Source organism: Mauremys reevesii, linkage group 2, assembly GCF_016161935.1.
Source record: "Mauremys reevesii isolate NIE-2019 linkage group 2, ASM1616193v1, whole genome shotgun sequence".
NCBI lineage: Eukaryota > Metazoa > Chordata > Testudines > Geoemydidae > Mauremys > Mauremys reevesii.
Window position 1 is genome coordinate 84,889,914 of NC_052624.1, and position 27,106 is coordinate 84,917,019.

Genomic DNA, 27,106 nt, shown 5'->3' on the forward strand with positions numbered 1-27,106 from the left:
GGAGAGAGGACTGGAACTTGGAGGGGGTGTTGCTGAGAATTGAAAGACCAGAGAGCTGGAGGAAGGGAAACTCCCCCCCGCAGTATCAAAGACCCAGGGTAACGCTACCCAAGGGGGAAGAGGGTTAGAAACCCACAGGGGTGGAGAGGGGCTGGGGCTCAGAGTGAGTAACAAACCCAGACTCCTTCCCTCCTTTACCGCCTTCCTGGGCCACTAGTGGGGACCTTGGCACCCCAAGAGCAGAGGTAAGGGGTGTGTCCTAGGCCCCCTGACAAGAAAAGCACAGGACCCACTGTACCAACACTGTCCATTTTGTCCCATGATACAATAGAACTGGATGGGCAGAGGAAATATGGGCCAGACTCTCAGCTGGTGTAAATCCATTTAAAAGGGGCACTTCAATGGCCCTTACACTTCACTTCAAATGCTTTTCTTATAGTGACTCTAAAGGTTATATTTAATTAACATATAATTATTTACAATTTGGGTGTCTAAACATAGCCATTTATATTCATATTAGTAAATGGCATGATTTTCAGAGGTGCAGCCCTTCCACAGCTCTGTCTGGTTGAAGTGAGGGGGATGTGCTGAATGCTCAGCACCTCTGAAAATGAGGCCACTTAAATATGGATGTGGGAGCCCAACTGTAGGCAGCCATTTTTGAAAATCTTAAACCCAATTCTGCCTTAATAAAGCACCTCTTACACTTGAGCTTTAACTTTGCACGAGACTCTAAATATAATGATCTCTTAAGTCTGGTCCATATAGCACCAGCTATTTGTCTGTCTGTTTCCCGTTTGCCCAGCTTCAGCTGCCCATCATTGTGTTTTCTCTTTGTGCAGGCTGCTGACCTGCTTCCTGAACCTGAGCCTGAAATCTGATTCTGTTGAGATCTAATCAGCTGTGTACACCAGGTAATGAAAAGAACAGCAATCAATAGACTGGCCACTTTCACTGAGCATTCCTGGCTCGTGCTGACTAGCTCTGTGAGTTGGCATCTCTGAATCTTAATGTGAGAATCTGATTATTCCCCCCCCCCCCACCATTCTCATTGCATAAGCTAGCAGAACCCACGGGAAGGCCACACTATCTATTCCCCCGTCACCCTCTGTCTTTGTCCTTGTACAGATACTATAGTAATAGTTCCTCCTAAAACAATATTGTCGCAATGCTCACAAGGTATGGCCAGCTGACAGCAGCTAGGCAAGTAGTGAGCTGAGGTCTCTGCTTAATGTACAGTAACTTATTTCTCTCTCCTGCCACACCCCCTTTCACTGCATGTCTGGACAGTGCCTAGCACTATGGAGTCTTGACAGGGGCCTCTCCGGGCTATTGCAGTATAAATAATAGTAATATGGATTATAGACACCTTTTGGTTGCAGTGGATTCTAGTGCAACACACATGTACGGCCCGAGGGTAAGGCACATCTGATAAAGAGCACCAGCATCAAAAATGTACACGCACAACCTAAAGTATCGTGGAAGGCCTGACTTCAGAATAATGTTGCAAATATTTTTACATCTTCAGAGCACGGTACAAAAATACCTACGTAGGGTGGGTGGGTAAAACTAGTGTCCTCATTTTATAGAGACGGATTAAATGAGTAGCTCAGACCCACATGGTGACCTCTGGAAGCACTAGGATTAGAATATAGGAGTTCCAAATGCCAGCTCATTCTGTTTTTTAGATCATGCTGCCTGATCGCATATTTGTAGTATTGAACTATCTACTCTCATCCACTTTATATCTCATCACTTGAAGCTTGCAGTTTTCTTTTCCCAAACTCCAAGGCTTTTGATGTTCACCCATCACCCTTTGCAGATTATTTATATTTTGGAAAATGGGTGACCACGAAAATCTGTTTTCGCTCCATTGAAGGGCCCATTTTAAACTGATTTACAACAGCTGAGAGTTTGGCCCAATATTGTCAGTGTTCACTCAGTACCCAACGGTAATGTAATAGGAAGTGCTTTTGTAGCACCACTATTATGGTAAAAGTAATGTAAAAATGTGGGGATGTTGGATGTTTCCTTTATCCCTATAGCAATCTATCACTATTCTCAGTATTATTATTATTTATTAAGCAGATTGTGTAAAGTACTTCACATTTACACAGAGATAGTTTACATCAGATAATTATGTTTCCAACCACATACAGGAGTATGTATCCTAATAGTCCAAAATACTTAACTACAATGCATTTCAGGACTGTGCTGTAGGGAAGATAGCGTTTTGTGGCATGCTGCCTGCATAACAATGAAGCAAAAGAATTGTGTCACACACATGTTTTTGGCTCTGGTAAGTTATAATATGCAGGCTGTGCCTTTAAACTGCTGCCAGGTGGCGCTGCCTAGGTGGCACATTGCAGCCAATAAAATAAAATAAAGCATGTTCATGATGTGCCACAAAATTCTGAAACCTTATCTCAGTTTTTGGATGAATTCTTTACATTGTTATGTTCACACCCCGGTAGTATTGTAAAACACCTACTAGTAAAATAGCCATCTTGCTCATCCAGCAAGTGTGCAGTTTTAAAAGATGATGCTATATGATATGTACTGTACAGTAACCTTGAATTCATTCATGTTTAGAGTGCTACTTATCATTTAAGAATTCAGGGTGCTGGACTGAGGAAAGGGGAATATTCCTCCTTTACACAAAATGAATGAGACTCAGTCAAGATATTAGTTTTGAGCTGGACTGGCTCTACTTGTGCAAAACTCTAGTGACTTGTGAAAATGAGTTCTGCAGTATCAGGTCCTTTCCTGCCTTTTAAAAAATGATTCATATACTCACATCATTTAACTGTATTGACTGTATTGCATGAGTTGTTCGTACAGTGTGAGGATCTAACCCTGCACTTACTTTGTGCTTAGGCTCTTCAGCTTGTGCTTAACGTTAAGCCCATGAATAGTCCCAATTGGAGTCAATCGGTCTTCTCACACACCTAAGTGCTCTGCTTAATCAGAGCAATAGTACTACAGTAACAAAACCCTGTGGGCTTGACCTACAGCCCATTGAAGTCAATGGGAGTCTGTCTATTCACTGGGCCTTGGATTGGACACGCTGGGCTCAGTTTGGGCATGGTGTGGAGCTGCACCATCCCAGAGGGAGCACTGGGGTGCGTTCTGCCCCAAGGAATGCCTTTGTGAGGTGCATCGTCCTCTGTCCACATGGTCAGTAGGCTCTGCTGGCTGAATAAGGGCGTGGAGCTGTGGCCCTGCCTGCCCCTCATCATTCCCTGCCTCCGTTGGGGCACTGCATGCGCACAGGAGAGAAGGAATGGAACAAACCCAGTGGAACTCTCTTGAGCGTAGGAATGGAATTCTACTTGGCCCTAACCTTATGTGAGCTGTATAGGTCAGAGAAGGCTCTCTTTCTCCCCCCTCCTCCCCCCGTGCACCCACATAAATGGCTAGGCAGAATGTATGCTTGGCAGTAAGTGTCTGTGGGCTCAGACCTGAGGTTAGTAGTGTACTGGGCTAGGGTTGTGTGAGGATCAGTGCCACGGCCATCTGGGAACGTTACCAAATGATCTAGTCAATGGCAAGTCCATTTTTCACCATTCATTCACATGAAGAACACTGATGTCTCACGTAATCATTCGTTATAGAAAACAAGCAGGTACCCTGTGAGTCCATGAGAAAGAGCATTCATGGAAGAAGCCAAAGTGATGTTTCTATAGTACTGATTTGTCCCTTGGTGAAGCTAAATTGGTTATGTGTGTTAAATAGTCTCTCTCTCTCTCTCTCTCTCTCTCTTTCTCATGTGAGTGAACAAATCCCAGACAGCTAGCAGTTTCATTCTTGTTGCCATAGAAATTGCAGAATTTTATACTGGCTGCATCACTTTTAGAGACAAAGGGTCCAATACTCCTTTCACTCACACTGGTGTAAATCCAAAGCCACTCCTTTGAAGTCAACAGAGCATAAAACTAGTATAAATGAGAGGAGAATAAGCCCCCATACACTAGGTCTTTGCATTAACTGCTGCAAATTGTGTAACTTTTTGGCTATATTTTGAAGTACGGCTACGCTACTGGAAGTAATAAGTTATACACATGAACTACCTGCAACGTATCGACAGGGCCAATTTTTCAAATGTGGGTGTATTATTATTACTGCTGTTACTTAGTATTTGTATTACACTCACACCTAGGGTCCCCAGCTGACACACCGGGGACCATTATACTAGGCACGGTCCAAACACCTTGTAAAGACTGTCCCTGCTCAGACGCATTTACAGTCTAAATAGACAAGACAGACCTCTGGTGAGAGGGCAAATAGCCACAGAGAGGTGAAGGAATTTGCCCAAGATCATACAGCAGCTCAGTGGCAGAGCTGGGATTAGAACTTGGTCTCCCAACTTCCAGCCCTGTACTCTCTCCATCAGACAGCACCCACAAAAATGAGTATAGTGAAATCAGTAATGGCTAGTTAGGTGCTCAGTTAGCCAGTTTGCATGTACTGATAGCCATTTGTCAGAATCGGTTTATGGGGCTGGTGAGATCCAAATCCCATGGGGGCTTCTCAGTTAATGGCATGTGACTGTGACATTCAGCTTGTTGACCGTGGGTTCTGCTGCTATTGGAATGCATTAATTGGCAGTCTGCTGGCTGTACTTACTCTTAGCAGAGAGAGAAAGTAGAGGAGGGAAGAAAGATTGAGAGGATTGGGGGAAGAAATGAGAGGTTGATTGGATTATATTATTTACTTTTAGTATGGTAGCACTTAGATACCAAATAAGATCAGGGTCCCGTTGTTCTAGGTGCTGCACAAACATAGAGTGGGAGAATTTCCATTGTACATAATGGAAGGTCCCCAAGCATAACTGTGGTGCGGTTCCCAAATTCTAAAGATGCCCTTGTTGTTTGCACACGCAAAGGTCTGTGTGTTGTTTCAAATCCAGCTGTTATAGTTACATTTGAAAACGTGTCCCTTAGGGCTCATTCCTGCTCTCTGACATGTTGTGTATTCAGTAAGTGTTATTCCAAGATACAGTGGTGGTGGTTGCACTATGGAGGCAAGTCTGGGCATTCTGCATGGCATGGTCACTTCTCAGGGCAAAGAAGGTTCATGACTGTAAAGAACAATATAGAAATTACTGCTGTCATGAGCAGCAATAACTCCCCATTGTAGGCTGAACAGACTGCAAAGGAGTATGTGTGACTGAATGGCATGGGCCCAACCAGAGCAGTGTGGCAGGGGATAAGACCCATGTGGCTATTTCCCTGGCTGGGAAGCCTAAAGCAATCACAAATAGGCTAAAACCTTTGGGATGATTCTCATTTTTGTAAGAGTCAGTGCCCCCACCCTCTGACTAGTCTGCTCTGGCAACGGCCCCACCTCCCAGAGGAGATGTGGTGGATTTCAAAAGAGACTGTCTCTCTCTGGATGCCTGTGCTTCCCTTCCACGTGTTTATACTCGTTAACGGAAGCATTTGCCCTCTTGCATGGTCCCCCTATTTCACGCTATGGTGTATGGAATACCTGACTGCTTGTGGGATATTCGGTAGCACCCTAGCCTTGTGTTATTATTTCAGTACCCACTTGCCCATGTCAAGAAGAATTATGCTATAAAATTTGCACGTTGGCATGTCCTGGTATTATTTTTAATGAACTAACGGAAGAGCTGCCTGTCAGCAGCACTAATTGTGTATATTAATGGGGTCCGAAGACATTAAGAAGCTGTCGCCCTGTATGAGCTACATGTTCTGCATCAGCTTTATTGTGAGTGCTGCAGACCTTCACATATGAGCCATCTGTAAACAATGCAGCTCCTTGACTCCCTCTTTTTATTTGCTGTCAAAGAAAAATTAATCTGGCCCATCTGCAGCTGGACTTGTTTAGACAATCTGATTGCCTTGCAGACACCAGCCATCCTGCCCTAGGGATGACAATCTTTCCACACGGTAATTAACAGAGGACAGAAGAAATCATCACAACACATTCCCCTCTTTGTGCCTGCAGCTGTAAATTCAGAATTAGGGTAATTTGTGGTGCAATAGTGTTGTGAAGTGTCACAGAAGATTTGCATCTGCCAATGATTTTAAAGGAACCATGCACATAACTATGGACCAGATGTTGAGTCAAAACGAACCCTGCTTAAACGTTAGACGTAAACTGGGGTTGAGTGATTCCTTGTTCTGCTGGACAAAAACAACAGAAAAACTGAGGCTTTGGCTAGCATCTTCCTACTTTTTAAACCCCATTCCCAAAATTAGGACCCTGATCTTGGAGTCCTTATGTGACTAGTCAGCACGTAGATGCAATGGTGATGGCTGGGCACCCTATAAATACCTCGGATTTATACAGACAGATGGAATATACGCTATTCTAGTCTAGACTACTAGCCCCAATGATTTTCAGTTAGACTAACTTCCATGAGTAAGAGTGGGAGTATCAGCCTCTAAATGAGTTAATCTTCTAAAAGGAGTAATTTCTATAATTTCAGGTATTATATCACACCAGTTGCATGAGAGAAAAAATTCAGCTATCGTTCCTAAATCAAGAAGAAACATACAAACTGAAGCCTTCCATGTAGATAAGATAAGGCCTGGATAGGACAGGGTAAAAGAAAAGGATGATTCTGTGAGGATCCCAGTTTTGCTAACTCTTGTGACTTTTGTCATGATATTTAATATTTTCCAGTTCAGGTTCCTGGAGTCCTGATTATGGAATAATCTCAGATTTGATTTTTTTTTTAAAGCAAGTTCCTATCCCTCGTGGTTGTGGAGAAAAGCCTGAAAATATGACCCCCAAATGCTCAGAACTAAATAAAAATAACCTAGCATTTGTTTTAAAACCTAATGACTTCCAAGCCAATCTCATGATTTTTGTGGCTGACTCACAATTTCTTTTACCCAGGGGGTCATCAATATTGGGATCCATTAGGGGTGGGTGAAATTTGCCCTCCATTGGAATGAGCTACAGGGCTCATCCCCATACCTGGAGCATCCCCTGGGGTCCCCCACAATGGCTCCGAGTCCCCAGTATATTTCCCCTCTCTACCCCCACCCTCACTTCCAAACAGAATGGTTCCAGGGAGGGAGTGGAAAAGTGTATTGGGGGGATGGCTTGGTGGTTTGAGCATTGGCCTGCTAAAACCAGGCTTGTGAGTTCAATCTTTGAGGGCGCGATTTGGGGCAACAATCTGTCTGGGGATTGGTAATGCTTTGAGCAGGGGGTTAGACTAGATGACCTCCTGAGGTCCCTTCCAACCCTGATATTCTATGAAATCTCACTAAAGTCAGGGTGTCTTTCAGTTAACTTTAATGCACTTTGGATCAGGGTCATAGTTAATCATTAATAACAAGATTGCCATTTAGAACTCATTACTCCCCTGGTCTGATTTCCTCAGAAGATTCTCTGTAGTATTCTTTCTGCTGCCGCAACCAAATCTCTTAAAAGTTAAACTTTTATCCCTATCGCCAAATTTAATGCTTCTGCATGAGTAAGTCATGACAGAAGTGTCTTCTGCTTTTATAACTTTAAAGTATCCTCTTGATTTAGGGATGTCTGTACGATTCTGAATCTGACTCTAGATATTTTGCTAATAAGTTTAAATTGAGTGTCTCCTGAGTTTTCTGTGCTCAGTATTTAAAAATGAATCATTTTTAAAAGAGTGACAGATTGAGTGCCAAAGCAGTGCCAGAAGTTTTGTACTTGTTGAATGTGTGATTCATATCTAGGGTGTCCAGCTGTTTTAACCTGAGTTTGCAACTATTTTTGTTATTTGTAGTTTCTAGCGTCTCAGGATGGGCAACTAAACAACTTGCTGTTCCACGGATATGTATTTCCGGGGGATATGCTGTAGCTGTGTAAACAGCAAAGTCAGAAAGCTCAAATGAAATCTATAAAATTACTTTGTCTGTTGCAATGAGCAGGCACCATTTAAATATGGTAAATATACCTTAGAGTGGCAGCAAAAGGGCAAATCAAACATAAGTCCATTTTCCAATTTATATCAAAAGGTCTGCTCCCAAAGAACACGTTTTGATCATTTTTATTTAAAAATGCAATGAGAAACAACAGTGTCAGAGTAGAACCACAGCCAAATCTATTAACATAATTTCCTGCAGGAAATCTTACTGTAAAGCGAAAGAATGCTACAAAGAGGGATAGTATTAATCCACTGAAATTACTCAGTGCTTCAGTAGGATAACATGGAGTAAGATACTTTCAGTATCAATAAGGGCATCAGAATCTGGCTCTTAAATAGTTGAACATATCTCAGACAGAATCAGTGCTACTAACACTGCTATGGTTAGTAGGTTCTGACAACTTACCCTATGATTGTCTGATCCAAGTACCTATTACGTGTTTCTACAGAGAAGAAAACTTAGTGCGTCAGCCATAAATCTATCCATTTGAGATGACAGAGATTCAGACTTTTGCAGCATTGTCCATTGCTTGTTGCCACAGTTCAGTTGTGGTGTGATTCCTCCAACAATAAGATAACCCATTGAAAGAAGAGAGAAGGGCAGCTAAAATGTGACTTTGTTCCTGTGCATGCAAGATGTACCCTTCATTAACTACATCCTCTGTCATGTTTCAGTCCATTTGGTCTTTCAGTGTGCAGCTGCCTTTTATTAAGACCACAATTATGAGAGTATCAACAACTTATCCTGTAGAGAACACTATTTGAGGCATCTCAAAGTGCCTTACCATATCACAGTATTAAAATAAAAATGGTATTCCACAGCAGAGTTAAAATTTAGGGTGTTTTTGTTTGTTTGTTTGTTTGTTTTTTTAAAACTGCAAAAAAATGGAAAGAAGAAAGTCTTAAGTTTAGGATTAATCCAAAGGGAAATTTCTGATGTCAATACTAGAGCTGATCAGAAAATGCATATTTTTTCATGGAAAATGTCAATTTTTTGGTGAAAAATTGAAAACGTATCTGAAAACTGAAAATTTGAATTCAGAATTACCACCATTGTGCTTCATAGGAATTGTAGTGCCAGGTGCCTTGTGAGCCCTTTCTCTGCTGTGGTCCAGGCTCTCTGACTGGACATACATTTTTCATGCTGTCGCACACACTCTACTCTGGCTGAACTGCTCCTGTGAATCACAGGAAATGTAGTCCAGATAAGAAACCAAGTCCAGAGAATGACGTCTAAATCACATTGTTTGGTTTTCAGATGTTGTTGGGCTTTTTGACAAAAAGTCAATATGGATTTTGTATTCTTAGAAGTCTCTCATGAATCAGTAACTGGTTAAAAGACACAGGGTAGGAATAAATAAATGGTCAGTATTCACAATGGGAAGAGGTAAATAGTGGGGTCCCTCAAGGATCTGTACTGGGACTGTTGTTCAACATACTCATAAAGGATCTGGAAAAGGGGGTAAACAGTTTGCTGATGATACTAAATTACTCGAGATAGTTAAGTCCAAAGCTGACTGTGAAGAGTTACAAAGGGATCTCACAAAATTGGGCGACAAAATGGCAGATGAAATTCAGTATGGATAAATGCAAAGTAATGCACATTGGGGAAAAAAAGTAATCCTAGCTAAACATACAGAATGATGGGGTTAACTTAGCTGTTACCACCCAAGAAAGAGATCTTGGAATCATCGCAAATAGTACTCTGAAAACATTTTGCTCAATGTGCAGTGGCAGGGAAATATCATAATGCCACTATATAAAATCTATGGTACACCAACAACTTGCATGCGGTTTCTGTTGCCTCCTCTTAAAAAAATATTAGAATTTGAAAAGGTACAGAGAAGGGCAAAACAATTAGCAATATCAAACAGCTTGCATATGAGGAGAGATTAAAAAGACTTGGACTGATCATCTTAGAAAAGAGACAACTAAAGGGGGATATACTAGAGGTCTATAAAATCATGAATGGTGTGGGGAAAGTGAATATGGAAATGTTATAACGCAAGAACCAGGAGTCACCTCATGAAATTAATAGGCAGCCCAGTTGGTCTACACAATCTCCTATTTGTATACGAGTGTGCATATTTTCCAGGCACGGTTTAGGCCTCCAATTTTTTAAAAATTTCTCTGACACATAGACACCCACCCCATTCCTATTGAGTCCCCCAGTCTGGTCTCAACCCTACTGATGCCAATACTATGTTTTCTGCTACTTCTTTTTTATGAAACTCTGACTTTGTTCAAGAGCTTGGAGCAAGAGAGAACTGTAATTTGATCTTGGCTGAGCAAATCCTGAGATCTTTATAAGAGAAGTGAGGAGCAGCATCTATTGATGCAAACCATTATTATTACTCTATTAATATTGAACTTAAGCCTTTGCATGGGCCAATATAAGTTCTATAATTAGGTCCTGGTTTAAATTTCTAGGCCTTTTCAGGACTTCCTGCTATGAAACTGTTTATGAGAAGCCCCTTGGCAAAAAGGGTCAGTTCAGAATCACTCTACCACCGCCAAACTTGTTTTTAGCATGTTAACACCCTTGGAGAACTAAAAATGTCTCTCAGAGTAATTTCATTGACTCCTTTTTTTTTTCCCAGTGAATTTCCTTTCTCTCTGCCTGCTACTGTCAAGTCCTGCCTATCCTTCACTATTGGGGAAACTGTGCTTATGTAAATTGGGACCCATGTAGAGTACATATGTATACCATTATTTTTTGTCAGTGTTCTCCCCTGCAGTCAGTTTCTCTGGTAAATGAGGCAGAAAGCTGTCAGTAGAGGTCTGAGAGAGAGCAGAGAGGCAGAGTGGGTGTGACGGAGAGACAGTGTGTTCTGCCACAAATGAAGAGGTCCTAACTTCTGAGGGAAAGATTGAGGATGAGTCTATATAATCTCTCATGGGTACTACTAGCACAGATGACAGGGAGGACAGCTGTTGTGTAGGATGAAACCAGCCAATGGTATTACTATCTGGAAGATTTGTTCCAACAGCAAAATCTACATCCATCCTTTTCTCATTTTCCCAACGTAAGAGGCAAAAGAAGAGCATTTTAATTCTCATTTTGACTTTCAGTGTCCAGCTGTTCTTTGTTGGATGATGAAGGGGAAGGGTCTCACATGTTCTGAGGTGAATTCTTGCCAGAATTCACAAAAATATTTTTTAAAACATCATATTTTTACAGTTTTGTGTTAAATTTCTAGAGGGCCCTTGATTTAAAAGTTAAAGATTCCATGCAATGACCATGGGAAAAAACACAGAGAAAACTATCACCTGAAGTAATGAGGATTAATATTGCCATAGTTGCTGGAATTGATGTAGTCATTCATATTGCTAGATCAAACTTTATTTAAATGACCACAATGCTTAGAAGACCCAGACAAAATTGTGTGTGCAAGGCACTGTACACCCACGTAGTAAGAGACTGTCTAGACCTAGTCCAATACTCTAAATAGACAAGACAAAGTGTGGGAGAAAGAAAGTACCATTATCCCTACTCTATAAAGAGGCATGGAGAGATTAAGCATAATGTCATACAGGAAGCCTTTGTCAGGGTTGGGAATTAAACATAGATCTTCTAAGATCCAGCCCAGTACCTTAACCACAAGATCATCATCCTTCTCAATTTCATATGAATTTCTTTGAACCAGTTTGTGGTTTACATTGGACTGGAAATTATTTTTAAATAAACTCTGAAATTACCTGGGTAACATGAGTTTATAGCTTCCTTACTCCTCTCCCACTCTTTCATCTTCCACAAACCTACTGCTGATTCAGGGTCATCAGATGATTCCTTTACTCACGCTAAATAGCATTTTATTCCATGGGCCAGGTTCTGAGCTAGTGGGGCTCTGCATAGCTCCATTGACTTTAATATAGTTAAGCCAATTCACATAAGCTATGGATCTGGGCATACAAGTAGTCCCATTCACTTTGACAGGACTACTTGTTGGAGTACTCAGCCTGAGAAAGGATTTCAGAAAATGGCCCTCAGTGAAGAGAAAATCTGTGCTGGTAGCTTAAGCCTTCTGTGTTGAACCTCTGAGCTATCATTTTCAGCAAAATAGATAGAATATTAGGGTTGGAAGGGACCTCAGGAGGTCATCTGGTCCAACCCCCTGCTCAAAGCAGGACCAATCTCCAGACAGATTTTTACCCCAGTTCCCTAAACAGCCCCCCTCAAGGATTATGCTGCCAATGCTCAAACCACTGAGCTATCCCTCTCCCCCTATGCATAGGAAGCTAACAGCAAATATCTCCAACAGCCAGTGATGAGACACTAGGTGGGGAGTTACTACAGAGAATTCTTTCCCTGGTGTCTGGCTGCAGGGTCTTGCCCCCATGCTAAGGGTCCAACTGACTGCCATATTTGGGTTTGGGATGAATTTTTCTCTGGGTCAGACTGGCAGTCTTGGGTTTTTTTCACCTTACTCTGTAGCACAGGGCCTGGGTCACTTGCAGGTTTAAATTAGTGTTAATGGTGGATTCACTATAAGTTGAAGTCTTGCAATCATGATTTGAGGACTTCAGTAACTCAACCAGAGGTTAGGGGTCTATTACAAGAGTGAGTGGGTGAGGTTCTGTGGCCTATGCGCAGCAGATCAGACTAGATGATCATGATGGTCCCTTCTGGCTTTAAAGTCTATGAGCTCCAAACGCTGTAAGCATGGATCACATTCCAGTGCAGAGCTAAGTGAATAATTAGCAAAAAGAAGGGGGGAAAAAAAACAACAACCCCACAACGTATCCAATAAATTTTGCCTCATAATTTTGTTTGTAAATATCCATAAAGAGATCTCGGTTTCCTCTAATTTATTAGAAATTCTTGACAAAATTATTTACAGTTCTTTTAAACGCTGTGAATTTTTTGCAAACAGTTCTCTGCAAGTGTACAGTATTCCTACTGTGTTGGCTTGCTGTGTATGTCAGAAAAGTCCCATGTTAGCAAACAAGAATCACGGGGCCAAATTCTCTGCTGGTGTTAACGGAAGACCATAGAGCTGTACCAATTTAATCTAGTAGGGAATCTGGCCTGTATTATCTCTGTTCCCTAACTGGATGAATGTGCAAGAACTAACGAGGTGTGAGAATGGCTCATGATAAAATTAGTGGAACATTTTCCCAGGTATCTCTTTTGAGTATTCACCTGGCTCTATTCTAAAGTGTTTTCCCTCTGGTGTGGTTAACTCTTCAGTGCTCAGGTGAAGGTGCCTACCTGCAGAACTTCAAGTAGCAAGTATGCAGTAGATGAGAACACCCTTCGCAATTGCAGTAACTCACTGGGCTGACCCTAGAACTAGCAGAACTCAGTGAGCCAACTGACCATCATCACACAGCTTCTACCTTGTTCTCTCCCTCTCTTTGAGTTCACTCTGGGCTTCTGCTTTCAGGTCTAGCATTCAAAATATTGTGTGTTGTCTGTAAAGTCTCCCATTAGCATGGATTTTCAGCAATATAGCGAGCACCCTGGAGAGTGAGATTAAATTTAGATGAGGATGGAGAGCTGAAACTCAGCAGTTACAGTTACTATTACCCAATTACAAACACAGGTCAGAGAAGTAATCCTATGCGCTCAGTTCCACCTGGGTCTGATTTCAAACACACATACAATTTTCTCGTTCAGTTGAAGCCTGTCTTATTTCTGCTTGAGGTTCATTTGTTTCTCTGATTTTAGCACAGGAGCAAAACAGCACTGGGACAATCATGAAAGATGTTTAGTCTGCGATGCACTAAAATTGTCTCTCAAATGCCATCTAATATTACTGTGGGGGAAATGATCTTGCTGCCATCATACAATATGTGTTCCCAGATGAGGTTTGGGCAAGTCTAGAGGCTCAAATTGGAGGATATATTTCAGCTTCTTAAATAACCCAGATTCCTTATTTTGACAGTTTGCCTCAAAGTTTGAGATAAGCCTGAGCTATAAAGTTTGGACCAATCCAAAAATTTTCAAATTCATGGATAATTAGGATCCAGCAGTTTGGTTCAGTCCTTTATTGGGAAAGGGGCTAACTGTGAAGTTTGGATCTGGAATTTAACTTTCCCTTAAGATGGTCTGTCCAGACCCTTTAGGATATTTTTTATGCACTGAATACTTTATGCAGATAAATATTCAAGCACAAAAGATCCAACAACTTCAAAGCTCAGATATCATTGTGATGAGTGCAGTATAGATGCCTAGATAGGGGGATTAGATTGTTATGAGCATACATATTTAAGGCATAAAATAGATCGCTAGAGTAAAAAAAAATAACAATTTTGGAGCGATCTTCTAGCTTGGAAGACGTCAGGCTGTCCTTCTGGGCACTATTCTGGGAGGAATTTGCCACCATGTTGTGCAAAGTCTCCAGGTGTGCACAGACTGAATGACAGTGATGATGTTGACTTTTGCCCTGCAGCTTACGCCACACCTAGGTAGGCTCTAACACAATCTGTTTGAATTGTGAGCATAAGCAAAGGCCAAGAGGTCTTGTTCTGGTTCTATTACTTCTGCTTACTAATGATTCTAAGGAGCACAGGGCGTTTGGTGAATGGGGATTCAGCTTTTCGTGTCACACTGTTTAAGGAAAAGTCTGTGGCTAGTCAAGAATAGGCATATCCAATTGGTTTAAAATACTGAAGGGATTAATAACTTAGGACCAGATCCTCACCAGGTATAAGTTGGTGTAGCTCCACTGAAGTCAGCGGAGCTATGCTGATTTACAGCTAAGGGTCTGTCTCATATATTTACCTATATCCACATGTAGGTTCTACTGAGTTCTAATGGGGGGGGGAAAGGTTAAAGCCTGAATTCATAGATATAAAGCATCATTAGAGACTCTTACCATGTATTTTTTTCACATTATGATATAAAAATGACCTTTAAAGATGATATGGTATCTGATGTTTTGGGAAACAGAAATTTACACATTGTTGCAGAAGAAATCCAGTATATTATTGGGAAGATAATGCAGCTACATTTTTTTATTACAATTTTATTTTTAACCACACTTTTACAAGAGATATCATAAAAAGTTAATGTGTCTGAAAATTAAAAAACAAAAAACCGATCCACCTACAAACTCCCCCTGGCATATATTCAAAGCTGGGTTCTTCCCCTATTTCACGCACAACTTAGATTTTTCCTTATTAACTCTTCTCTCTAGATACCTTGGCTAGAACTGAAATTAAATTTGCCAGCTCCAAAAGAAAAGTTGTAATAAATACAATGGTGGGTCTCTGACCTTTTCTCTCTCTCTCTTGCACACACACAAATAATCTACCTGTGATATGAAACAGCTCGTGTTGGAATTCTGGAGTGGGTGAGGGAGATGTCCTATTAGCCGGAGTGTAGTAAGTGTAGCATTGTTATTTTGTGATAAGCACATCCTTTGCATCTAGATGACTTAGCTGAGTAAGAAAAATTTGGTCTTCTATTAGTGAGTTCATGATGCAAAGGGCCGCTGAGCAATAATTTTCAGTAAAATGAGCAGGGGAGAATGGTGGGAGGGGGAAACCAGCAACAACAGACAAAAGCCTCCACAGCATATTTTTTCCCTCTCTGTTTCCAATACTTGGCACCATGGGACTCAAATTTTATTACATGTCTTATTGGTATAAACAACAGCCAGACGAATAAGGCGCTCCACTCTAATGAGGAGACAAGGAAGGAATCAAAGCCTAAATGGCAGAAGAGAGCTCTGCTAAGCCGTAAGCTCTTTGTGGTTCAATACACCATTTTGGCTTGTGAAAAATAAAGCTGACAGGCTGATGTGTTCTTGACATTTTGATGCATTCCTTGAGATAGCTGAATCATAAAAACACCCCAGATATACACGGCTTGGTTCTTCTCTCGCTTAGACTAGTACAAATCAGGAGTAACTTCATTAAGTCAGTGGCGTTTCACAAGGGTAAAACTGGTGTGACATCAACATTAGGGCACTTTGTGGTGAGCTGTGATGTGGGAATTAAGAGAGAGCCTAGGGCTTTGTGTGTCCCTGGAATGAATTTGTTCCCCAGCCTTTATATTCTATGGAGGAGCTAGTAGTGATGCTTATTGTTAATACTGTCCAACATTTTCCATTATAAAACCCTTTCTGCTGTTACTTATAACTTTGGCAAACTTTAAGAATTTGGGATGAAGTTCTTCATGTCAGCCAGGTCTCAATCTTGGGCGTAATTTTTCTGGAAAGGTCCAGCTATTTCTGAGAACAAGAGGGGAGGGGAGGGAAATACGTAGTTTTGCTCATGTTAAAAAAACAATTCATACAACTGTTTTGTTGAGAATATCTGCTGCATCTATTAGGGATTTACCTTTTGCTGTTTCCTGTGAAAATGTGTCCAATCTTGGCACGGTTACAAGCTTCCAAAAATTGTCTGTAGAATCTTAATTCAGCCCACTTGTGCATATGCTTTATGACAGACATTAATTTTTCAAAATATTTTTTTCCACAGGACCCCCTGCCTCATTCAATGAATGGGCACGTGTTCAATATTTCTTTTTATCCTCCACATTGAATGTGTGGTCCAGCCCTTATTTAGCACACACCATCCAAACCCTGCACTGAATGCCAAACTATTAATTTCCTCATCGCATTTCTACGGTGTTCCACCATAGTGTCTGAAAAAAGCAACAGAGAGTCCTGTGGCACCTTATAGACTAACAGAAGTATTGGAGCATAAGCTTTCTTGGGTGAATACCGACTTCGTCAGACGCATGTGGTGGAAATTTCCAGAGGCAGGTATAACTGTGAGTATCTCAGAGTATCTGAGTGCTTCACAAATATTAGTGAATTTATCTTCACAACACCCCTGGAAGATTAGGTAGTACTATCTCCATTTAAGCAGCTGTGGAATTGAGGGAGAGAGAGATTGAGGCCAAAATTGGTAAATGTCACTACCTTTGGATGCCCAACTTGAAACATTTAGAGCCTTATTTTTCATTTTACAGCACTTTTTGTGTCCATCAGTGCTCCAGTCACCTTTAGTTGCAGCTGTGAATGCCCAGGAGTTCTGCAAATCTGGCTCCAGGTCCCTCACATTTGGCACCCAGAAAATGAGGAACACACAATTAGTGGCACCTGTGAGCATTTTGGTTTAAGTGACATACCCAGCATCACATAGGAACTCTATGGCGGAAGAAGGGATAGAATCAGAGCTAATTATGTGAATAGCTGAGTCCTGATTCTTACTTGATTTTGGAATGTTGATTATATACATAACAGGACTTGCAATAGCAGTATTTCTTGTGGTTATCAAGATTGTTGTTATGAATGGTTGAATTAGGCTAGACAAAATAAGAACTCTCTACCTCAAACCTTAATTCAAAACTCTATTTAATTTTATGTATTTATGTGTATTATTTTTTTGTGACTGGAAAATGTTTGGTTAACTTTTTTCCCTTATTTTCATTTAGTGGTTTTTGTATATTTCTGGGTTGTTGACAGATCTTTCCAGCAGTAGGTGCTAGAAATCTCAACAGAATAGGCCAGATTTGCAGATCCAAAAGGTTTAATATATTTATCTAAGTTTGTAATAAATAGCCAAATTTTGGGTGCTTATCTGAACCTTATGAGATTCTCCCATGTGAAGTTGTTGTTGTTCTCTGTGGGTTATTTTTTAGGAGCCAACATGCACTGATTATTTTATTAAATCACAGGAACATCCTGTGCATTGCCATCTTGTAAGCATTCTGCTTATGCCACTGAAGTCAATAGCAAAGCACACATTGCAGGAACAAGTACTAAATGAACAAAGCAATGTTGTCAAATTATACCTAGTGCGTTCTCTTGGGTTCTCTTAAGCAGACATTTAATCCTTGTAAGAGGCAAAGAACAGCAGGGGTTTTTTGTTTGTTTTGGCTTTGGTATGATTTCAAAATCACACCTATTGGTGAAATTGTCCAGGTGGACTCTGGGCCAGATTGTATCCTCCATTATACTTGTGCATGTCTTTCGATTTCAGTGGGGTTCCATGTGGATATGTATAATGGAGGTTAGATCTTGATCCACTGGATTTTAATAGTTTACAAGTTGGTTTTGAACTCAAACGTTCATTGAGAAGAGCTGTGTAGGTATGGGTGTGTGGGGGGTGGGGTGGGGGGAGAGGGGGGCTGGAACCACACCCACACCTACACCTACAAAATTCCTCCTCACAATTTACATTAAAAATAAATGAATCATTTTTATGTTTTATGCCTTGTATTTTTCTTAGAAATGGAAAGTGATTTCTGTGGGCAGAAAATGCTTTTAATTTAATACATACAAGTACCAGGAAGTGAAAGACACAGTAACTGCTATTCATTTTGCAAAGTTACATGTCTAATATTCTATTTGAGCAAGTATCCCATGTTTCTCTGATCCTTTATAACTAGCAAAGATTCTTATTGTTCACAATGAATAAGATTTTTTGTGTGTGCTCCAAGAGAAATCATTATACCTTCTGGATCAATAAGCAACAGGGCCTTAATTAAAGCTGGAGAATGAAGTTGGTACAAGAAATTAAACTCCTCCAATATCCTGAAGGGAATAAAATCTCTGTTTTTCACCTGAGTATTGTTACATCATATTATAGCTAAATAAAAGTAGAAGTTAACTTCTGCTTTTAGGGCTTTGGTTAATCCTTCACAGTATCACTTCTTGATGAGTGAAATTTGTGGATTATTGAAAAATTATATTAAAGTAAAATAGTATTTGATTAGTTTTAAATACAATAAAAATGCTCATGCACAGCTGTGAGTACTCTGCAAATTAAGTAAACTCACAATTTACATAAGGTGGAACTGACTCCTTTGGTAAGGGTCAGCACTGGTCTCATGTACCACCTAAATCCAGGTTAAGTTCACAATTACAGCCATCAGAACAAATCAGCAAAATAACAATAGCAACTTGCAAAGAATTAGATTAACATAAGCAATGAGTGCATCAAAGCAGTAGAAATACTCCTGTCTCACCTCCCCCGGAACATTCCAGATCGTCAGCCCTCCCCAAAAGCTCTGTCAAAAGATGGCTTTTGCAGAAAGCCCAAAAGGTTAACATGTCTGGGCTATTCTGGCATAAGTTCCAGAATCAAGGGGACCTCCCAGAGAATGCTCCGTCATCAGCCCCCTCTGGTACTCTGAGCTCCTACCCTCACTGCAGCCATGGCAGTCTGAAATGACATATTATTTGTATTACATTTGATGCCTAAGGGTATGTCTACACTGCACAAAAACACCTGTGGCAGGGAATCTCAGAGCCTGGGACTACAGACTCAGGCTTGGGGATTTGTACTAAAGCACTGAAAATAGCAGTGTAGACATTCCCACCCAGGCTGGAGCCTCATTGTCCTTTGTGGGCTGTATGTACACAGAAGTGGATGGGTGAGGTTCTGTGGCCTGCAATGTGCCAGAGGTCAGACTAGATCAGTGGCTCTCAAACTTTTTTACGTAGCAAGCCTCTGAGTGTGACCCCCCCACTTATAAATTAAAAACACTTTTTAATATATTTAACACCATTATAAATGTTGGACGCAAAGTGAGATTTTGGGTGGAGGTTGACAGCTCACAACCCCCCAATGTAATAACCTCGTGACCCCCGAGGGGTCCCAACCCCCAGTTTGAGAACACCTGGACTAGATGATCATGATGGTCCCTTCTAACCTTAAAGTCTCTGAGTAAGAGAGAGTGCTTTCAGCCTACATAGGGCATAACATGGGAAGTAGAAATAAAACATAGCAGAATGTAGGCAGGGTGGAATGAAATGTTGGCAGGGGTGGAATATTCTGGGGTTACTAAGTCAACTCACTGTTTTAGCCCATCTATGTAGCTTTAATGGTCAGCATTTACACTTCCAGCATTGTTCCAATGGAAACAAGAAGGGGTGCAGCCCCAAAGTATTTTCAAACTAAACTATATGATGAACTCTCTCTCTCTCTCTCTCTCTCTATATATATATATATGAAGGGCCTGATGAAATATATGACATCTTAGAATACTCAAGGGCCTGACTAAGGAGATATCTGAGCCATTAGTGATTATCTTTGAAAAGTCATGGAAGACTGGAGAGACTCTAGACAACTGGAAAGGGGCAAATATAGTGCCCATCTATAAAAAGGGAAATAAGGACAACTCAGGGAATTTCAGACCAGTCGGCTTAACTTCAGTACCTGGAAAGATAATGGAGCAAATAATTAAGCAATCAATTTGCAAACACCTAGAAGATAATGAGGTGATAAGTAATGGTCAGCATGGATTTGTCAAGAACAAATCATGTCAAACCAATCTAATAGCTTTCTTTGACAGGGTAACAAGCCTTGTGGTTGGGAGAGAGCAGTAGACATGGTATATCTTGACTTTAGTAAGGCTTTTGATACTGTCTTTCATGACCTTCTCATAAACAAACTAGGGAAATGAAACCTAGATGGGGCTACCAAAAGGTGGGTGCATAATTGGTTGGAAAATCGTTCTCAGAGAGTAGTTATCAGCAGGGCCACCCAGAGGATTCAGGGTGCCTGGGGCAAAGCAATTTCAGGTGCCCCTTCCATAAAAAAAGTTGCAATACTACATTCTCGTGGGGGCCCCTGCAGGGCCTGGAGCAAATTGCCCCACTTGCCCCGCTCTCTCCCCCCACCCCCGGCGGCCCTGGGAAAAATAATCATTTAAAAACCTTCTGCATCTCGGCACAAACCCAGTTTTAAGAATACTTCTTTTCAAGTCACCTTTACAAGGTATCACTGGTTCTCAGCATCAGCTAGTGCTAAAAGGCACTAAAGCTCATTAAAAGCGTTGGACAAATATTTTCTGTCAAAACTTTTTTTGGATAAAAAATTAGGGGTTTTTAAAAGGCAGAAAATATCACAGACAATGTCTGCTTTCCTTCAAAATCTGTTGTGTTTTTTTTTAATTGAAAAGCTGAAATTAGTCTGCCAAAACCTGAACATGGTTTGGGGTTTCAGAAGTGTGTGGTCAAATATTTGCTGCTTGCTGTGTTTGATTGTTTAAAGAAACAATAAAAAAAACCTGCTTAAAAAAAATCCAAAACTTTTGAACCACCTCAGCTTGTGACCAAACGCCTGAGCCCATCCAATCAGAGATTTTTCCAGGTTTCTGATACTCTGCTGGCTTCCTTGACTCATATCTGTCTCGTAACTTTGGGTTTATTTAGGTTAGAACGTAAGAATGGCCATACTGGGTCAGACCAAAGGTCCATCCAGCCCAGTATCCTGTCTACCAACAGTGGCCAATGCCAGGTGCCCCAGAGGGAGTGAACCTAACAGGTAATGATCAAGTGATCTCTCACCTGCCATCCATCTCCACCCTCTGACAAACAGAGGCTAGGGACACCATTCCTTACCTATCCTGACTAATAGCCAGTAATGGCCTTCACCTCCATGAATGTATCTGTTTCCTAGAGACTGGCTCCATGGGATCCTTCACAAACTGGAGATGGTTACTATGGGTTTGTCTTTAGTATAGCTTATGTACATACTCCACGAACTGAGCATTTGAGCTTGTTCCAGAATCTGGGATGAGCCTATGTTGTGAAAACTGAAACGCTCAAAATAGCACATGCATGTGAATGGACACAGAGTGCTAAAATTAAATTAACCCAGGGGTTCTTGAACTGGGGGTTGGGACCCCTCATGGGGTCATGAGGTTATTACTTGGCGTTGCGAGCTGTCAGCCTCCACCTCAAACCCCGCTTTGCCTCCAGCATTTGTAACAGTGTTAAATATATAAAAAAGTGTTTTTAATTTATAAGGAGGGGGGTCGCACTCAGAGGTTTGCTATGTAAAAGGGGTCACCAGTACAAAAGTTTGAGAACCACTGAATTAACCCCTCTGGAGCCTCAGGGAATGCAGGGGAGGGTGGGGGCCTCCCTTGGTAGGGTTGGGAAGGAGGTAGGTGGTGTAGGATATTGCTCTTCTCATGTGATCCCTCCCCCCATGGCTCTCTTGGCTCTATCACTGTTAATCTAAAGTGGCTAATTTTAATGAAGCTACTCTCCCCTGACATGACTCTCCCTGTGGCACTGAAATTAAATGTAGACTATAATTTGGCATTTGAGAAGTGAAAGGGATGGTAGCCCTAAGGGAAAAGATAACAGCTTGGCTCTTGTGCCCCCCGACTGCTCCCATCAGAATCCCCAACCCATCCTGCTCCTTGTCCCCTGACCACCCCCCACAAACCCCCCCTGCTCCCGGTCCCCTGACTGCCCCGACCTCTATTCCCCCCCCCCCCCGCCGAGTCCTGACAGACCCCCGGAATGCCCATGATCCAACCCCCTGTTCCCTATCCTCTGACTGCCCCCCCCGTCCCCTGACTGCCCCTTATCCAACAGTCCCAGCCCCAGCCCCCTGACCATGCTGCTTACCCCCACCTCTCCCCTCTCCCAGAGCCTCAGCATGCCGCATCCAGGAGCGGCCCTGGACAGCGCTGGCTCCGGTGTGACCTGAGCTCACAGCCCCGCCTCCTTACCATGCGGCTCTGAGCAGGAGGAGCTCAGGCCCCGCCCAAGCCACACCACTTTAGCTCTCTCCAGGGCCGCTCCTGGACGCAGTGCACTGAGGCGCCGGGGGAAGGTGGAGGTGGGGCCGGGGCCAGGGGGAGCCTCTGACATTCTCATGGGGGCCCCTGCAGGGCCAGCGCCTGGGCAAATTGCCCCACTTGCCCCACCCTCTGGGCGGCCCTGGTTATCAGTGGTTCACAGTCAAGCTGGAAGGGCATATCAAGTGGGTTCCCACAGGGATCAGTTCTGGGTCCGGTTCTATTCATTATCTTTATCAATGATTTAGATAATGGCATAGAGAGTACACCTATAAAGTTTGCGGACAATACCAAGCTGGGAGAGGATGCAAGTGCTTTGGAGGATAGGATTAAAATTCAAAATGATCTGGACAAACTGGAGAAATGGTCTGAAGTAAATGGGATGAAATTCAATTAGGACAAATGCATAGTAAATGATTAAAGGTCTAGAAAACATGATGTATGTGGGAAGGTTGAAAAAACTGGGTTTGTTTAGTCTGGAGAAGAGAAGACTGAGATGGGACATAACGGTTTTCAAGTACATAAAAGGTTGTTACAAGGAGGAGGGAGAAAAAATGTTCTCATTAACCTCTGAGGATAGGACAAGAAGCAATGGGCTTAAATCATGGTAAGGGCTGTTTAAGTTGGACTTTAGGAAAAATTTCCTAACTGTCAGGGTAGTTAAGCACTGCAATAAATTGCCTAGGGAGGTTGTGGAATCTCCATCATTGGAGATTTTTAACAGTGGGTTAGACAAACATCTGTCAGGGTGTTTGTGTTTGATAATACTTAATCTTGCCATGAATGCAGGGAATTGGACTAACTGACCTCTTGAGGTCCTTCCAGTCCTACAATTCTGATTCTATATGGGAATTGATTGCTTAAATGGTTAATGTTTGCAAAGAAGTCTTTTGAGATTTGGATGAAACACACTGTAGAATAGAAAATATTGTTATTGATTTGAAAGTAAACAGCCTTTTCTGTGGGACTAGATAATGGGGCCCTTATTAAACCAGCAACATACATTTAACATAAGAATTAGACATTTGAATCCAGTATTTGAAATAAGAGAGATCTTTGGGATCACTGATACTATTGCAGGAATCCCACAGCAGACAGGCTATTCATATTAAATATAATTTCTATGGTGTTTTATTTATCTTCTGCGAGTCTGTCTGACATGAGTTTCCTTTAGAGAAAATGAAGTGTCTTGACACGATGTAACCTGACATAATGCGATGTGATGGTATAAATGAGAGATGCCATGGATAGATGTAGTGGATAATTTGAGACACCACCTATGGTATGCATGAGCTGGCAGACAATGTACTGTGGTTCACTGACTATCAGATTGCTTTCAGTTAGTCCGGAACACCACCTCCCAATGCACAACTCTCCCCTCCCCCAGCAGCTGGGGTGCCTCAGACACTAGACTAAATAACCACTCCATGCACATATTCTTTTGCCTTCAGAGTTGGGAGTGCTGGGCTGATGCATGGGCACAGGTGTTGAACTAGGGAATCAATTATACACAATCATCCAAGGAAAAGATCGGTCTGTTCACTGAATGTGTTGTCACTGGACCGTATGTATTTACAATAATGATGGAAATAGCAATAGTAGAGTAAGTCAATTCTTGTTATCTGACACAATACCTGGAGGGAATGAAGCTGGTTCAAGTTTTCCAGCACTGCTTAACCCTCAGAGGTGAACTTAGGAGCAGGCCCCCAACCACAGCTGACAACACCAGCCTCAGTGTTATATCAAGAATCTACTGCTGTTGAGAGTGCATGGAATAACTGACACGCACTCCACTAACATCGTCCAGCCAAAGGCCAGGCATAGTTAGTAGAGCATGAATTTGTGCTTTTGCTTCCAGGCCTAGCCCAGCTGTGCCAAGTGTGGTTGCCAGACTAAACAGTTACAACCTTTTGTCTGAAGAGGGGAGGGAGAGACAGGCCTCTATGGGTATGTCTACACTGCAGTTAGACACCTATGGCTGGCCTGTGCCATTTGACTCAGGCTTGTGGGGTTTGGGCTAAGGGGCTGTTTAATTGTGGAGTAGATGTTTGGGCTCAGGCTGGAGCCTGAGCTCTGGGACTCTCCTACCTCACAGGATCCTAGAGTCCAGGCTCTAGTCTGAGCCCGAACGTCTACAATTAAACAGCCCTATGAGCCCGAGTAAGCTGGCATGGGCCAGCCATGGGTTTTAGTTGTAATGTAGACATACCTTATAGCTCCTCATGGTTGAATGGGAAAGTGTGAGGACAAGAAATGCTTCTCCTTCACTCAAATAATATGTAGAAAGGAAAAGCCCAACTGGACTCAGGGAGGGAGAGTGGGGTGAAAAAGTGGCAAGGAGTGGGAAGGAACAGAGACTTGTTTATACTTCCCTTTGGGGGGGGCTGGAGTTGAGGGAAGCAGAAATACCTCAGCTGGACTTCAAAGTGGAAGTCACTAATGAAAGGAGATAGTGAGGGACACTTAGCGGAGTGACATGAGTTACACTGACCTATGCACCAGTGTGGACAGCGCCACATCGTCGGCTTGTTGGGGGTGGATTAAGTTGATAGGAGAGCTCTCTCTCATTGGCTTACAGCAGCTACACTAGCGAGCTTACAGAGGTGCAGATGCATTGGTGCAGCTGTGCCCCTGTAAGCTCTCTAATGTAGACCTAGCCTGAGTTACCCAAGACGACTCCTTGCACTTCTTTGTTTCACGACATATAAAGTGGGCTAATAATACATGACTACCATAGTGTATATGAATTAATTCCGGTTCTTTGAATATATAAACTGCTCCCATGTGATGGCTCATTGTGTACCTCCATTGGCTAGTCCCCACAGAGAGATTTATGAGTTGGCTACAGCCTTTAAGCTATGGGGCCAAGGTTCTTTATTTCAGGTAGTAGGGACACATGCTTTCAGAGTCAGAGAGCCTGGGTTTAATTCCTATTGCCAATAACTCATCCAGGGGCATTGTGTTGCATTCCACAAGAGCTGACTTTTATTGCTGTTCATTGTGCATCAGAGATTTTTGTTGTTGTTCTCCCTTTGCAAAGTGGTTAAAAAATCCATTGATATTTCCCTCTTCTGCTTTCTTCGGTCCCTTTGGAGACATGTCTGGATATTACATGGATTTATACACATTTTTCTGACTCACTGGAGGATAAATGCATTGTTTTCAAAGTTGTAATTATCTAAGTGCGTTATTAAATAAAACAATAATTATTTCAGTACAAATGTTTTCAAAACCAATGGGCATAAGAGGAATTGAAATGTTCCTTCCCACCCCCACCTTGCCCAGTGTTGCTGGTGATGTATGGATTCCTGCCCATATCACAGCGATGTGCATTCATCATGAACATAATAAATGCTCTACTGTAGGCAGAGATGTGGCAGGCTGGAAACAACTGAGAGGCCAGTTCTTTGCCTGGTGTAAATTGGTATAGCTCCCTTGACTCTCGTGGAGCTAGTCCAATTTACACTAGCTGAGGATCTGGCCCCTTGGCTCATGAAAAGACAGAAGACTAATAGCTCAGAAAAGCCAGATTCCTCTCTCAATTGCCCCTTCCCCCTCCGGGTTTCTAGTTCCCCTATCAAAATGATTGAAGATTATGTTTTAGCTCGGAGATTAATTCAGCCTCTAAGCAAGCTCTCTCGACACCTTACCTGCTGAATCTTTTGCTTGCCCAACCTCCATAGTTTTGTCTTGTAATCCTTTTTGGCATAACACACTCCATTAATTCCACTTTGATCTGGGCTTTTCTCCACTCTCTGTCCCTATTAACCCATGGCAAAAGCAGAAACCAACGGAAGCTGGTGCAGTTTCCTGCTTGGCTGCCACATGGTGGAACAGCTGTTGTGGAGAGGGAGCCGTAGGTGAGTGTTTCTACTGCAGAGCCGAGCAATTGCCAAGGGCACATTAGAAGACCTGGAGGGCTGCAGTTTGGCCACTGCTGACTAACAAAAAGGGGCAGATCAAAAAGCAAAGCTTTTGTTTAATACAGATACACTGGAGACTTTTAAAAAGGCAAAAGCTCTTTGCCTAAGGTGAATAATAAATTAACATAGCACTTTAACATTAGATAGTTATCTTTACCAAGGAAAGCCGATGTCCAGCTCTCTTTACTCCTCTTTCCTACTCCTGTAGGCTTTTTTCATGCAGCTGGCTGACCTAGAGATGTGTGTAGTTCTGGCTTCAAGTTTGGCAGCCAACCAGAACTTTACAGACTTGAGCTTGAGTTCAGCTTCTGTTCTGCATTTAAAGCCCTTTCCAACATTCCTTAAAAACTGGCTGAGCTATCTAGGCTGATCTGCTAGGCCGCCACTGGAACTTGAAGGGGTTTGGATTTGATTTGGCATCTACAACACTGTTGGTTTCAGCAGGTTTAGATTCTGACCTGAAGCATTCACCGAACCCTGCTTCCAAGGCAGCAGCTGTTATTCCAGCAGCAGGACTGAGAACTGCATATGCTCACAGCATACACACAGAGAAATTAGATAAAAACTCTTGCTGGAAAGTTGCAACATAACGCTGCTTTATTTTTTAGAATGCAGAACAAGAACCTCGAAACAGGGGTGGGGGAGACAGGCTGGTTCCTACAACAACAAGGCAACAACAACTGACTGACAACTTCTGGCAGCACTGGCACTCTTTGCTACAGTGCCCTCTACCCTTCAAGCAAAGCCAGGGAAACTCCCCCCACCCCTTAAAATAATAGCTTGTAATTCCAACAGAGGCCT

The 27,106-nt window shown here is 42.2% G+C and overlaps 1 long non-coding RNA gene across 1 annotated transcript; it reads left to right on the forward strand.

The window, feature by feature from the left end:
• On the forward strand, nt 1-27,106 carry LOC120398530. The gene is made up of 3 exons (XR_005594502.1): nt 1-98; nt 843-914; nt 26,914-27,106. It is a non-coding gene; the product is annotated as an uncharacterized LOC120398530 (long non-coding RNA).